This window comes from Myotis brandtii, unplaced genomic scaffold (assembly GCF_000412655.1).
Source record: "Myotis brandtii unplaced genomic scaffold, ASM41265v1 scaffold44, whole genome shotgun sequence".
Taxonomy (NCBI): Eukaryota; Metazoa; Chordata; class Mammalia; order Chiroptera; family Vespertilionidae; genus Myotis; species Myotis brandtii.
This window is the reverse complement of record NW_005366833.1, coordinates 1093695-1103817: the sequence shown is the minus strand read 5'-3', so window position 1 is coordinate 1103817 and position 10123 is coordinate 1093695. Positions and strand designations below refer to the sequence as shown.

At 42.0% G+C, this 10123-nt stretch overlaps 1 pseudogene; it reads right to left on the bottom strand.

The window, feature by feature from the left end:
* Positions 1–7979: 7979 nt before the first annotated feature.
* LOC102253909 lies at positions 7980–9500 on the bottom strand (annotated as a pseudogene).
* Between the last annotated feature and the right edge of the window lie 623 nt (positions 9501–10123).

Here is a 10123-nt window from a genome sequence, read left to right as displayed (position 1 = left end):
CCTGTCCAGCCTGGGTGAGGGGCTGATGGCTGTTTGCAGGCTGGCCAAGACCCCCAGCCACCCAAGCTCCCAGTGTAGGCTGGCTGGAAGCAGGTATCTGGGATTTATTTATTTTCTATAATTGAAAACTTGTTGCCTCGAGCAGAGCCTAGGGCTGGCCAGGGCAGGCAGGAAGCTTGGCTTCCTCCATCGCCAGGGCAACCAAGCCTCCTGCTTGCTCCAGCTCCATGGCTGCCAGCCCCATCTTGGCTGGGTTAATTTGCATATAGTCACTCTGTTTGGCTGGTGGGTGTGGCTTGGGCGTAGTGGAGGTGCGGTCAATTTGCATGTTTCTCTTTTATTAGATTAGATTATCTGTAACTTCTGCACTATAATGACAGAGCTGAGTAGTTGCAACAAAGATACGTAAGTCCTTCAAGGTTAAAAAATATTAATAGTCTGGATCTTTAAGAAGTTTGACAATCTCTGATCTAGATGATCAGATACCTTTATATCTTTTCTGTTAGTGTAGAAATACATTGATAAATCGGAATTGTAAACCAATCTTCCATATATAAAATAAACCAAATAAGCCCCATTTGGTCATTATTATTCCTTTTAAAATGTGCTAGATTAGATTTGCTGGTATATATTTTTATGTATTTTTCCCTTTTTAGCTGCATCATAATTTTCATAGAGTGAAATGCATACATTTTAAGCATAAATTTTGGTGAATTTTGACAAACATATACATACATGTAACCCACACATTACTCAAGATAGAGAATATTGCTATCACCCCAAAATGTTCCTTCATGTAACTCCCCAGTCAACTTTCACCCTTCCCACATCAAATTTAGTTCATACTCTGAATTCTTTCACTACAAGTTAGTTTTATGTCCTAGAACTTCATATAAATGATATCTTAATATATGTATTCATTTGAGTCTGACTTATTTCATTTAGCATATTTTTTGAGGTTCATCTGTGTTGTTGCATATAAAAGTACTTCATTCCTTTTCATTGCTGAACTGTATTCCATTGAGTAAATATACCACTAATATTTTATCCATTTTTCTGTTGACGATATTTAGTTATGAAAAAAAATGTTATGAGCATGCTGACATGACTTTTTGTATATACATGTTTCCATTACTCTTGAATAGATAATAAAATGTGGAATTATTGTTTCATAGTATACCTGTGCATACAACTTTATAAGAAACTGCCAGAGTAATTTTTAAATGATTGTTCTATTTTATACTTGTACCAACAAAATATGAGAGATCTGGGATTACATCCCCACCAATATTTGAGACAGTCATTATATATCATTTCAGCTATTCTAGTAAATATGTGGTGGTACCTCATTGTGATTTTAATCTGCGTATTTGATGATTTAATGATTTTGAACACTTTCATCCTTTATTGGACATTAGTGTATATTACATTCAGAGTGCCTATTTGTCTTTTGCTCATTAATAAAGTTTTTAAAATCTTTATCTATAAAAAATTGGGTTGTCCTTTTTCTTGAGTTAGAGCAGCGGTTCTCAACCTGTGGGTCGCGACCACTTTGGCGGTCGAACGACCCTTTCACAGGGGTCACCTAAGACCATCCTGCATATCAGATATTTACATTACGATTCATAACAGTAGCAACATTACAGTTATGAAGTAGCAACGAAAATAATTTTATGGTTGGGTCACAACATGAGGAACTGTATTTAAAGGGCCAGAAGGTTGAGAACCACTGAGTTAGAGGAATTCCTTACATATTCTGGATTGATCTTTTGTCAGAAGTGTGGCTTATATGTAATTTCTTTAATAACCAAAGTGTCTTTTTTGAACAGAAGCTTTCCATTTTGATGAATTCCAACTTACCCATTTTTATTTTATTTCATCATTGGTGTTTCTTTTTCTGTCCTGTCAAAAAAATAATAATAATTGCCTACCTCAAGGTTAAAATGGCTTGTTTCCTGTTTTCTGCCATGAGTTTTAGAATTTATATTTAGGTTAATTATCCACTTTGACTTTTTTGTATAAAAAAGATATGAGGTATGGATCAAGGTTAATTTTTTCTATTCAGATATCCAGTTGCTTTAGCACTATTAGTTGAAAAGAGTATTATTTTTTTGCCATTGAATGGCTTTGGAATTTTTAACCCCTAGAGTGCCAGGGAGCGCGATCGTGCTCCTCCTGTCTTCCGCCAAAAGTGCCGGGAGTGCTATCAACGCTTCGAAATAGCGTCCAGTTCTAAGTCTGCTTTTATTAGTGATGATGATATTGCTAAATATGTCAATGTAGTAAAGGTTTCCTTAAGTTTCTCAATATGTAGCTTCATTTACTTGCGATTCATAATTTTTTTCCTAAACTGCTGTAAAATCAGCAAAAATGCCTTGGCAATTTTAGCATAGTTCCTAGGATATTGGTTGGCACTCAAAGGGTTAAGAATCAGTTGATTATTCAAGTGTAGATCTCTATCTGGGATTTACTTTCTTATACATTAGACCATATGCCAGTGTTACAAGTCCCTGAGGCTCTATTCATTTTCCATCTATTATTTAACTGATCTTCACATTAGATAATTTTTGTTAATTTGTCATCAAGTCCATTGATATTTTCTTCTTTGGTGTCTAATCTATATTAGAGCCCATCTAGTAAATTTTTAAAATTTCAGATATTTTATTTTGCCGTTCTAAAATCTCCATTGTTTTTTTCTAAATACTTTTCATTTATGTATTGAGATTTCCTATTAATTTCTTTTGTTATGTTTATGTTTTGTTTTGTATTCTTGAAGATATCTGTCTTAACAGATCAGTTTGCCAATACGTCATTTCTGTCATATATGTGTTTCTATTATTAATTCACTAGAGGCCCAGTGCACGAAATTTGTGCACTTGGGGGGGGGGCAGGGGGTCCCTCAGCCCAGCATGTGCCCTCTCGAGGTCTGACAGCCCTCAGGGAGGGGGCCTAAGCCGGCAATTGGACATCCACTTAGCACTGCCATGGAGGCGGGAGAGGATCCCGCCACTGCTGCTGCACTCGCCAGCCATGAGCCCAGCTTCTGGCTGAGTGGTGCTCTCCCTGTGGGAGCATACTGACCACCAGGGGGGAGATCCTGCATTGAGCATCTGCCCCCTGGTCATTGTGCATCCTAGCAACAGGTCGTTCTGCCATCCGGCCAAAACTGGCTTTCCGATATCCCCCAAGGGGCCCCAGATTGCAAGAGGGCACAGGCCAGGCCGAGGGATCCCACTGGTGCACAACTGGGGCTGGGGAGGGACAGGGGGGTTGGCCAGCTGGGGAGGGACCACGGGAGGGCTCCAGGGTGTGTCCGGCCCATCTCACTCAGTCCCGATCTGCCGGACCCCAGCAGCAAGCTAACCAACCGGTTGGAGCATCTGGCCCCAGGTGGTCAGTGCATGTCATAGCAAGCAGTTGAGTGGCCTTAGCATATCATTAGCATATTACATTTTGATTGGTTAAACAGCCAACTGAACCAGACACTTAGCATATTAGGCTTTTATTATATAGGATTTCCCTCTTGGTTGTAGGCCATCTTTTCCTGCTTCTATACATGTCTAGTAATTTTTTATTGGACAATTTTCTTTTGTTTAGAGGGTTGAAATTTGTTATGTAGGTAATTAATTTACTTGTGGATAAGCTTCATACTTTAAATGATTGTTTATAAACTCAATATGGGAATTCTATGGAATGGCCTACTTATTAGATTTGGCCTTTTGGGTGTCAACTGAATGCCTGGGGTTCACTGAGGTCTCTTTATTCTGATTAGGTAGAACCCCAACATCTCCTAGCCTGTGCAAGCTCTGGCATCTTCACTCAATTCATAACATTTCTTAGCTTTATAGAGTCTTAACTTGTGCTTTCACAGCTTAGTCTTTGGTCAAATATTCAAGGGAAGCAAATTCATGTTTCTGAAGTTTCTCTTTGCAGCTCTCTGCACTTCATATTTCAGCTTTTCAGAAGCTATTATTCTTATTTTCTTTTGTCTTATAATAAAATTGTACTGGATTCCATTGTGATCCTTCTCTGTTTCTTGTTTTAAATGAAATTAGATTCCCTGTACACTCAGACTGTAGGAGTGGATCTGAGTAACTTTTCTGATAATACGGCTTTGGGATTCACTTTTTATTTTTTCCAAAAGTAATAAAATCAGTAGCCTTTTACTTTCTAAAGACTGCTGCCTCGCATACTCCTCACTTTTTATCTAGACCTTCTTTTTTTTCTGTCAATCATTCTAATGAATTATTGAAACTAATTAGTGAGAACCCCTGACTTTGTAGCCAGCTCCTCAGAAGTGAGGGTGGCTTGAATATTTCCAACTTGTGGTTGGTGTGTAAAGTGAGGGCATTTTTGAGGAGGACTATGCCCTCTACCTGTGAAGTTGACCCAACTTCCACGTCCCAATATCATGGTTTTTGATGAGAAAGGTTGGGTATCAATATATTATACAAATATACAAGTATTTATTATGGAGTAACTCAAATTAAGGAAGTGCACACTGAAATGGCATCTTGTTACTAGAAATAGAAATATTCAACAAAGAAAGAGAATTAAAAAAACACAGAGGAATTAGGGTAAGATTTGTTGTTAGTTTGATGGCATTATTTCTATGATTTTAAATGCTCAAATTCTTCCCTGCTAGTCATTCTCTCAGGGTTCATGATGCATCTCTAACAATAAAGATCAATAGGAAAGTGGAATTCAAATGACGATCAACTACAACCCGAACGTAGATCTGAGGGAAATGAGAGGACCTCTTCCTCCTTATCAACATAGCTACCTGGAAAGAGGATGAGAGAGAAGACAACCAGGGAAGCTGATCTTGTCTATTGTCTAGCTCTGCTTGGTATGTGGAGAAAAAAGTAGAAAGTATAAAAGTGAAAGGATATATATCCTCTGTCAATAAGTTACAATTAATCTACTGCTAGGTATTATAACTAGTCTTTTTCTTGGTCCACTGAGTTATGTCCCTTATAAACAGAGTCTTCTTTTCTCTCTTTGGCAAGTGTGGTAGACCATGAGAGACCTACTACTGAACTGAAAATTTAAGGAGGCTCAGTAGTACAGTAAGAGCTGCAACACAGAAGCATATGCTTTGGCACAACACAGATTTTCCTCCTAAAAATAATGTACCTTCTACCCAGGTCAAGTAATATAAAATACAACAACCAATATTCTGTGGCTGCCAGCCTGGCAGATTTTATTTCATTTTGGGCCACAGTGATCACCAAACTTCAGGTTTACCCCCATGAAAAATAGCAGGATGTACTAGAGATGCATGCTGACTTGTTTTCATTCTTCATCACATATAATTTTGCAATTGAGCTCATAAGGTTTTGCTTATTTGATAATTTACAAGAGAAAGTCACTTTGTTCAAGTTCAAGTTGTCATTATTATCACTATTTGAACTTAGAATATGTGTTCAGATCTAGAGGTGTGTGTTGTTGGTGGCTGTGGTGTATGACTGCATGATTTTCAGGACAGACATTCTATTTGCTCTGCCATACTGTACTTAACATGTGGCTTATCTTCCTATCCCATCCAAGAGTGCTTTAGTTTTTAGTTTTAGGACTGATTACTTTTTGCAATCTAAAGAAAGAAAGCAAGGAAGTAGGACGCAAGAAAGAGCAGTAATAGATAGGATGGTGATGTGCAGTCTTTGTTACAATTCTTCTAATATTTTGTTAAATATGCTATTCCTGGATTCAATCAACTTAATTGGGGGATGTAAACAGTTCTTAGTTGGAGGGAAGAAGCTAAGGTCCACAATTCAATGAGTGGTCATCAAATCTTCAGTTCCCTCATAGACAGTCATACACGTTTACTTCCTCATTTCACCATTTCCCGCAAGGGCTATATTATCACTTCCAATATGAAGAATACAAAGATAAAGATGCCCACTCAGTTTGTAACTCTTGAGATTTGGTCATATTACTGAGTTTTATTAGGATTTTATTGATTTATTCATATGGTTTCTGGAGTGCTAGTACAAGATTAGGCATTGTTTCAGTTAGATTTTCTATTCTGCTGAGGGTCTTTATGTTTTCTTATTATTCTAATACTAGGAGCCCAATGCACAAAATTCGTGCAAGAGTAGGCCTTCCTTCCCCTGGTTGCCAGCACCAGCTTCCCTCCAGCACCCGGGACCCGGGCTTCCCTCTGGCCGCTGGCAGGCACCCAGGACCCAGGCTTCTCTCCGGCCACCAGCAGGCAACCGGGACCCAGGCTTTACACGCAGCCCCGGCTTCGTCCGGAAGGGCATCCGGTCTAATTAACATATTATGCTTTTATTATTATAGATTCCAAATGAAGAGGATGGACTTGAAGACTAACAACCATGGTAGGCTCAGCCTCTGGATATATCCAGAGAGAAATATTCCCTTATTACTCTGTGAGGAAAACCTGTTCATGGGCATCTTCAATTACAAGAAAGTTATGCCCAGAATTGAGGTAACATTGGCCTTTATAAACTTACATTCAGAACAATGCATAATAGATGTACTTCCTTTTCCAGAGGACCCGATTTAGATATATAAACAGCTATGTGCTTTTTTGCTTCAGGCATTGTAAACATGTCCAATAATTTTGTATATTCCTTTATATTACTGAACTTAGCAATTTATAGACATGATATAGGCAACTTCATCTATAATAATAAAAATGTAACATGCTAATTAGATCGGACATCCTTCCAGACATCCTACCCTCCTTTGGGATAAAGCCAGGACTACGAGGAAAGCCTGGGTCCTGGGTACTTGCCAGCAGCCGAAGGGAGGGAAGCCTGGGTCCCGGGTGCCAGAGGGAAGCCGGTGCCAGCAGCTGGGGAAGGAAGACCTACTCTTGCATAAATTTTGTGCATCGGGCCTCTAATAATCATATAAGAAGGAAACTGAGGCCAGGCCAGTTGATGAAGGAAAGTTCTACTTTAAATTCAAGTTAATAAATGTGGAAGGAAAGACAGAATTAGGGAAACATCATTTCACAAACTCTCACTAACTTATCGATTCAGACAAGGTTTATCAAATCTAAAATCCTTAGGTAAATGATGAATGGGAATATGAGCATTCATTTGGTCCAAAATAATACCACATAAAATACTTCCTAATCATAAGAGGTTAAAGAAAATTGCACAACATAGGGTTTAGACAGCCATTACTCCAGTGAAGGTCAGTTTTAACAAATTAATGGTAAATGGAAAGTTCTGTTTCTTCTAATGTGATACAACAGGCACAAAGTACACATCCTATATAATAAAAGGCTAATATGCAAATTGACCGAACGGCAGAATGACTGATCGCTATGATGCTCACTGATCACCAGGGGGCAGATGCTCAATGCAGGAGCTGCTCCCTGGTGGTCAGTGCGCTCCCACAGGGGGAGCACCTCTCAGCCAGAAGCCAGGCTCATAACTGGTGAGTGCAGTAGCAGTGGTGGAAGCCTCTCCTGCCTCTGTGGCAGCGCTAAGGATGTCCAACTGCCAGCTTAGGGCCACTCGTGGGGAGCGGGTCTAAGCTGTCAGTCGGACATCCTCCAAAGGCTCCCGGACTGCAAGAGGGTGCAGGCTGAGCTGAGAGACCCTGCCCTTGAGTGCATAAATTTTGTGCATCAGGCCTCTAATCCTTTAATAAAAAGAATAGGACCAAATAAGAACTTTTCTTCACCTGACAGTAAGTATATTATTATATTTATACTAGAGGCCTGGTGCATGAAATTCATGCACCTGTGGAGCCCTGCCCCCTAACCCCCCAATATTCATGTATTTTTGTATACGTGTGTATGTATGTATATTTTGTGGGGGTTTTTTTGTTAATCCTCACCTGAGGACATTTTTGATTTTTAGAGTAGAAGGGAAGGCAAGAGACAGAGAGAGAAACATGGATGTGAGAAAGACACATCAATTGGTTGCCTCCTGCACATGCCTCCACTGGATTGGACCAAAACAGCACTGCCAACAGGGCCTACTGCTGGCAGCCTTCTAGGGCTCAGGCACTGAGCATATGGCAATTTTCTGTTTCTGCTTCCACTTGTGGTAGAGGTCCTGCCTGTAGGAGCTGTTGATGTAGCGACCACTTTCTGTCTTGATCTTCTTCTTGTCCTCCTGTTCTGACTGTCCCACAAACCGCTTCTCCTTCTGGTCCCAGTTGAGCTGCTGCCGGCCCCTGGTCAGGTTCTGGGCCTCATCCCCAATCAGGTCCAGGACAGCGCCAGCCACCTGCTGCTCAAAGGCGCCCCTGTCCCCACCAATGTTCAGGCCCCATTCACTGTTGAAGTCCTTGGGTCGATAGGGGACATAGAAATCCTGGTCCAGCGGCCGGACCTCCTCCTTCTGGCTCTTACTCCCCGCTCAGGTCCTGGTTGCTGCCATTTCCAGGCCACGACCTCTGTTAAGACGTCCTACACGCTCTCTCCCTCCTCCTCCTCCTCCTCCTCCTCCTCCTCCTCCTCTTCCCCAGGCTGCTCCGCCTGCTGTGCTGGGTAGCTCGGGGCTGGGCCAGCCAGGCCCTCCTGCCACTTCTGCCGGCCCTGCTGGAAGCTGGCGATGGCCTTGCAGTCCTTCTGTTGCTTGGCCCGCATCACCTGGCTGCTCAGGTCCTGGCTGGAGGCATTGATCTCAAAAATGGTTGCCTGCAAGCGGTACTGCTTGATGCTGTCCACCAACCTCAGCCGCTATAGCTCTTCCTCCTTGAAGCTCGAGCTGAAGAGGGGGTTCAGGCCCAACCCCGTGAGGTCCAGCTCCTTGGACCATTTGATGGACTCTGGTGTGGGCACCAGCTGCGAGCGCACATACTGCTGCTGAGCATTGTCGGCCACATGGCCCAGGACCCACAGCTCCAGTGATGCCTCCACGGTGTTCTATAGGCCACAGTCCTCACTGTCCACCATGCTCTGTGGCCCCCGGCCCAGCACACCGTCCATGCCTACCGCACCTGAGGGCTCCTCGTGGGGGCAGGCAAGAGTGAGGGCATGGCTCAGGAACAGGTACAGGGCTAGCAGGTAGGGGACCTCATCTGGGGCCACCAAGGAGTAGGCTGTGCCACTTCAGCCAGCCCAGGCCCAACAACATGGTGCAGGAAGAGCTTGCCCTTGGCCAGAAAGCTGAAGTTGATGAGATGTCCAGTAGCAGGATGTCCAGGCCCCGGGCTGCCAGGTCAGTCATGGTGAGGGTGGAGCACTTGCCGTGGGTGAATTTGGCCCGGTTGTTCTTGCAGCCGTCTGGTCCAGGGTGCTGAAGATGTGGTCGCAGCTCATTCGCTGGAGTGGCCTCAGCCTCTCGGAGACAATGGGGGTGGGGGGTGCAGATGCTCAACGCTTGAGCCCGGGGTAAGGGGGGCCAATTGGGGCAGCGCCCGATAGGTGGTTGGCCACCGCAGTGCACATCATCGTGACTGGTTGTTCTGCTGTTGGGTGGATTTGCATATTCGCCTTTTATTATATAGGATTTTTCTTATTCTGTGAATTCCTTCATTAACTCATTCCTTCATTAAATTACCAACATTGTATCGTTTGAATGTTTTTAGGTCTAACAGAGCCCAGAAAGCACTCACTTGAATGGAGTAACCCCAAGATTTCAAGGTAAACTGTAGGGGACTTTCTCATTAAATTCTGTGTATTCTAAGAATTCTATGTATTCTAAGAATACACAGAATTTAATGAGGTGCTTGGATGATCCATTGAATGCTCTGAGGATCTCATCAGGGCTACACAATTTTGTCTGTGTGGGCTTAACAATTGGCTAGTGAAATCATAATCCTAAAGACAGGAGGTAAAAATCTCAGAATTTTTGAGAGCACCTATTAAAATGTGAGAGGTAAAGTGATGGAGAATCTTAAGTTTCAAAATAATTGATGCCTCTCTAAACCACAATTAGTCCATGAACAAAAAGAAATATAAAGAAGCTGAATTACTTTAAGGTAAACCATTTTCTTTAAGTTTTACACCAGGTATTCTAGTGATTTAAATGGGATCACTAATTTTGTTGTATATTAATTAGAATTCTTTCCACTGCTAGCTACAGAAATTCAAGTGATTTAAATAATGATGAAATGTATTGACTAACATAACTGGAAGTCCGTGAGTAGGGCAGACTTCAGGGTTGACTTAATCTGGCAGTGCCAGCTC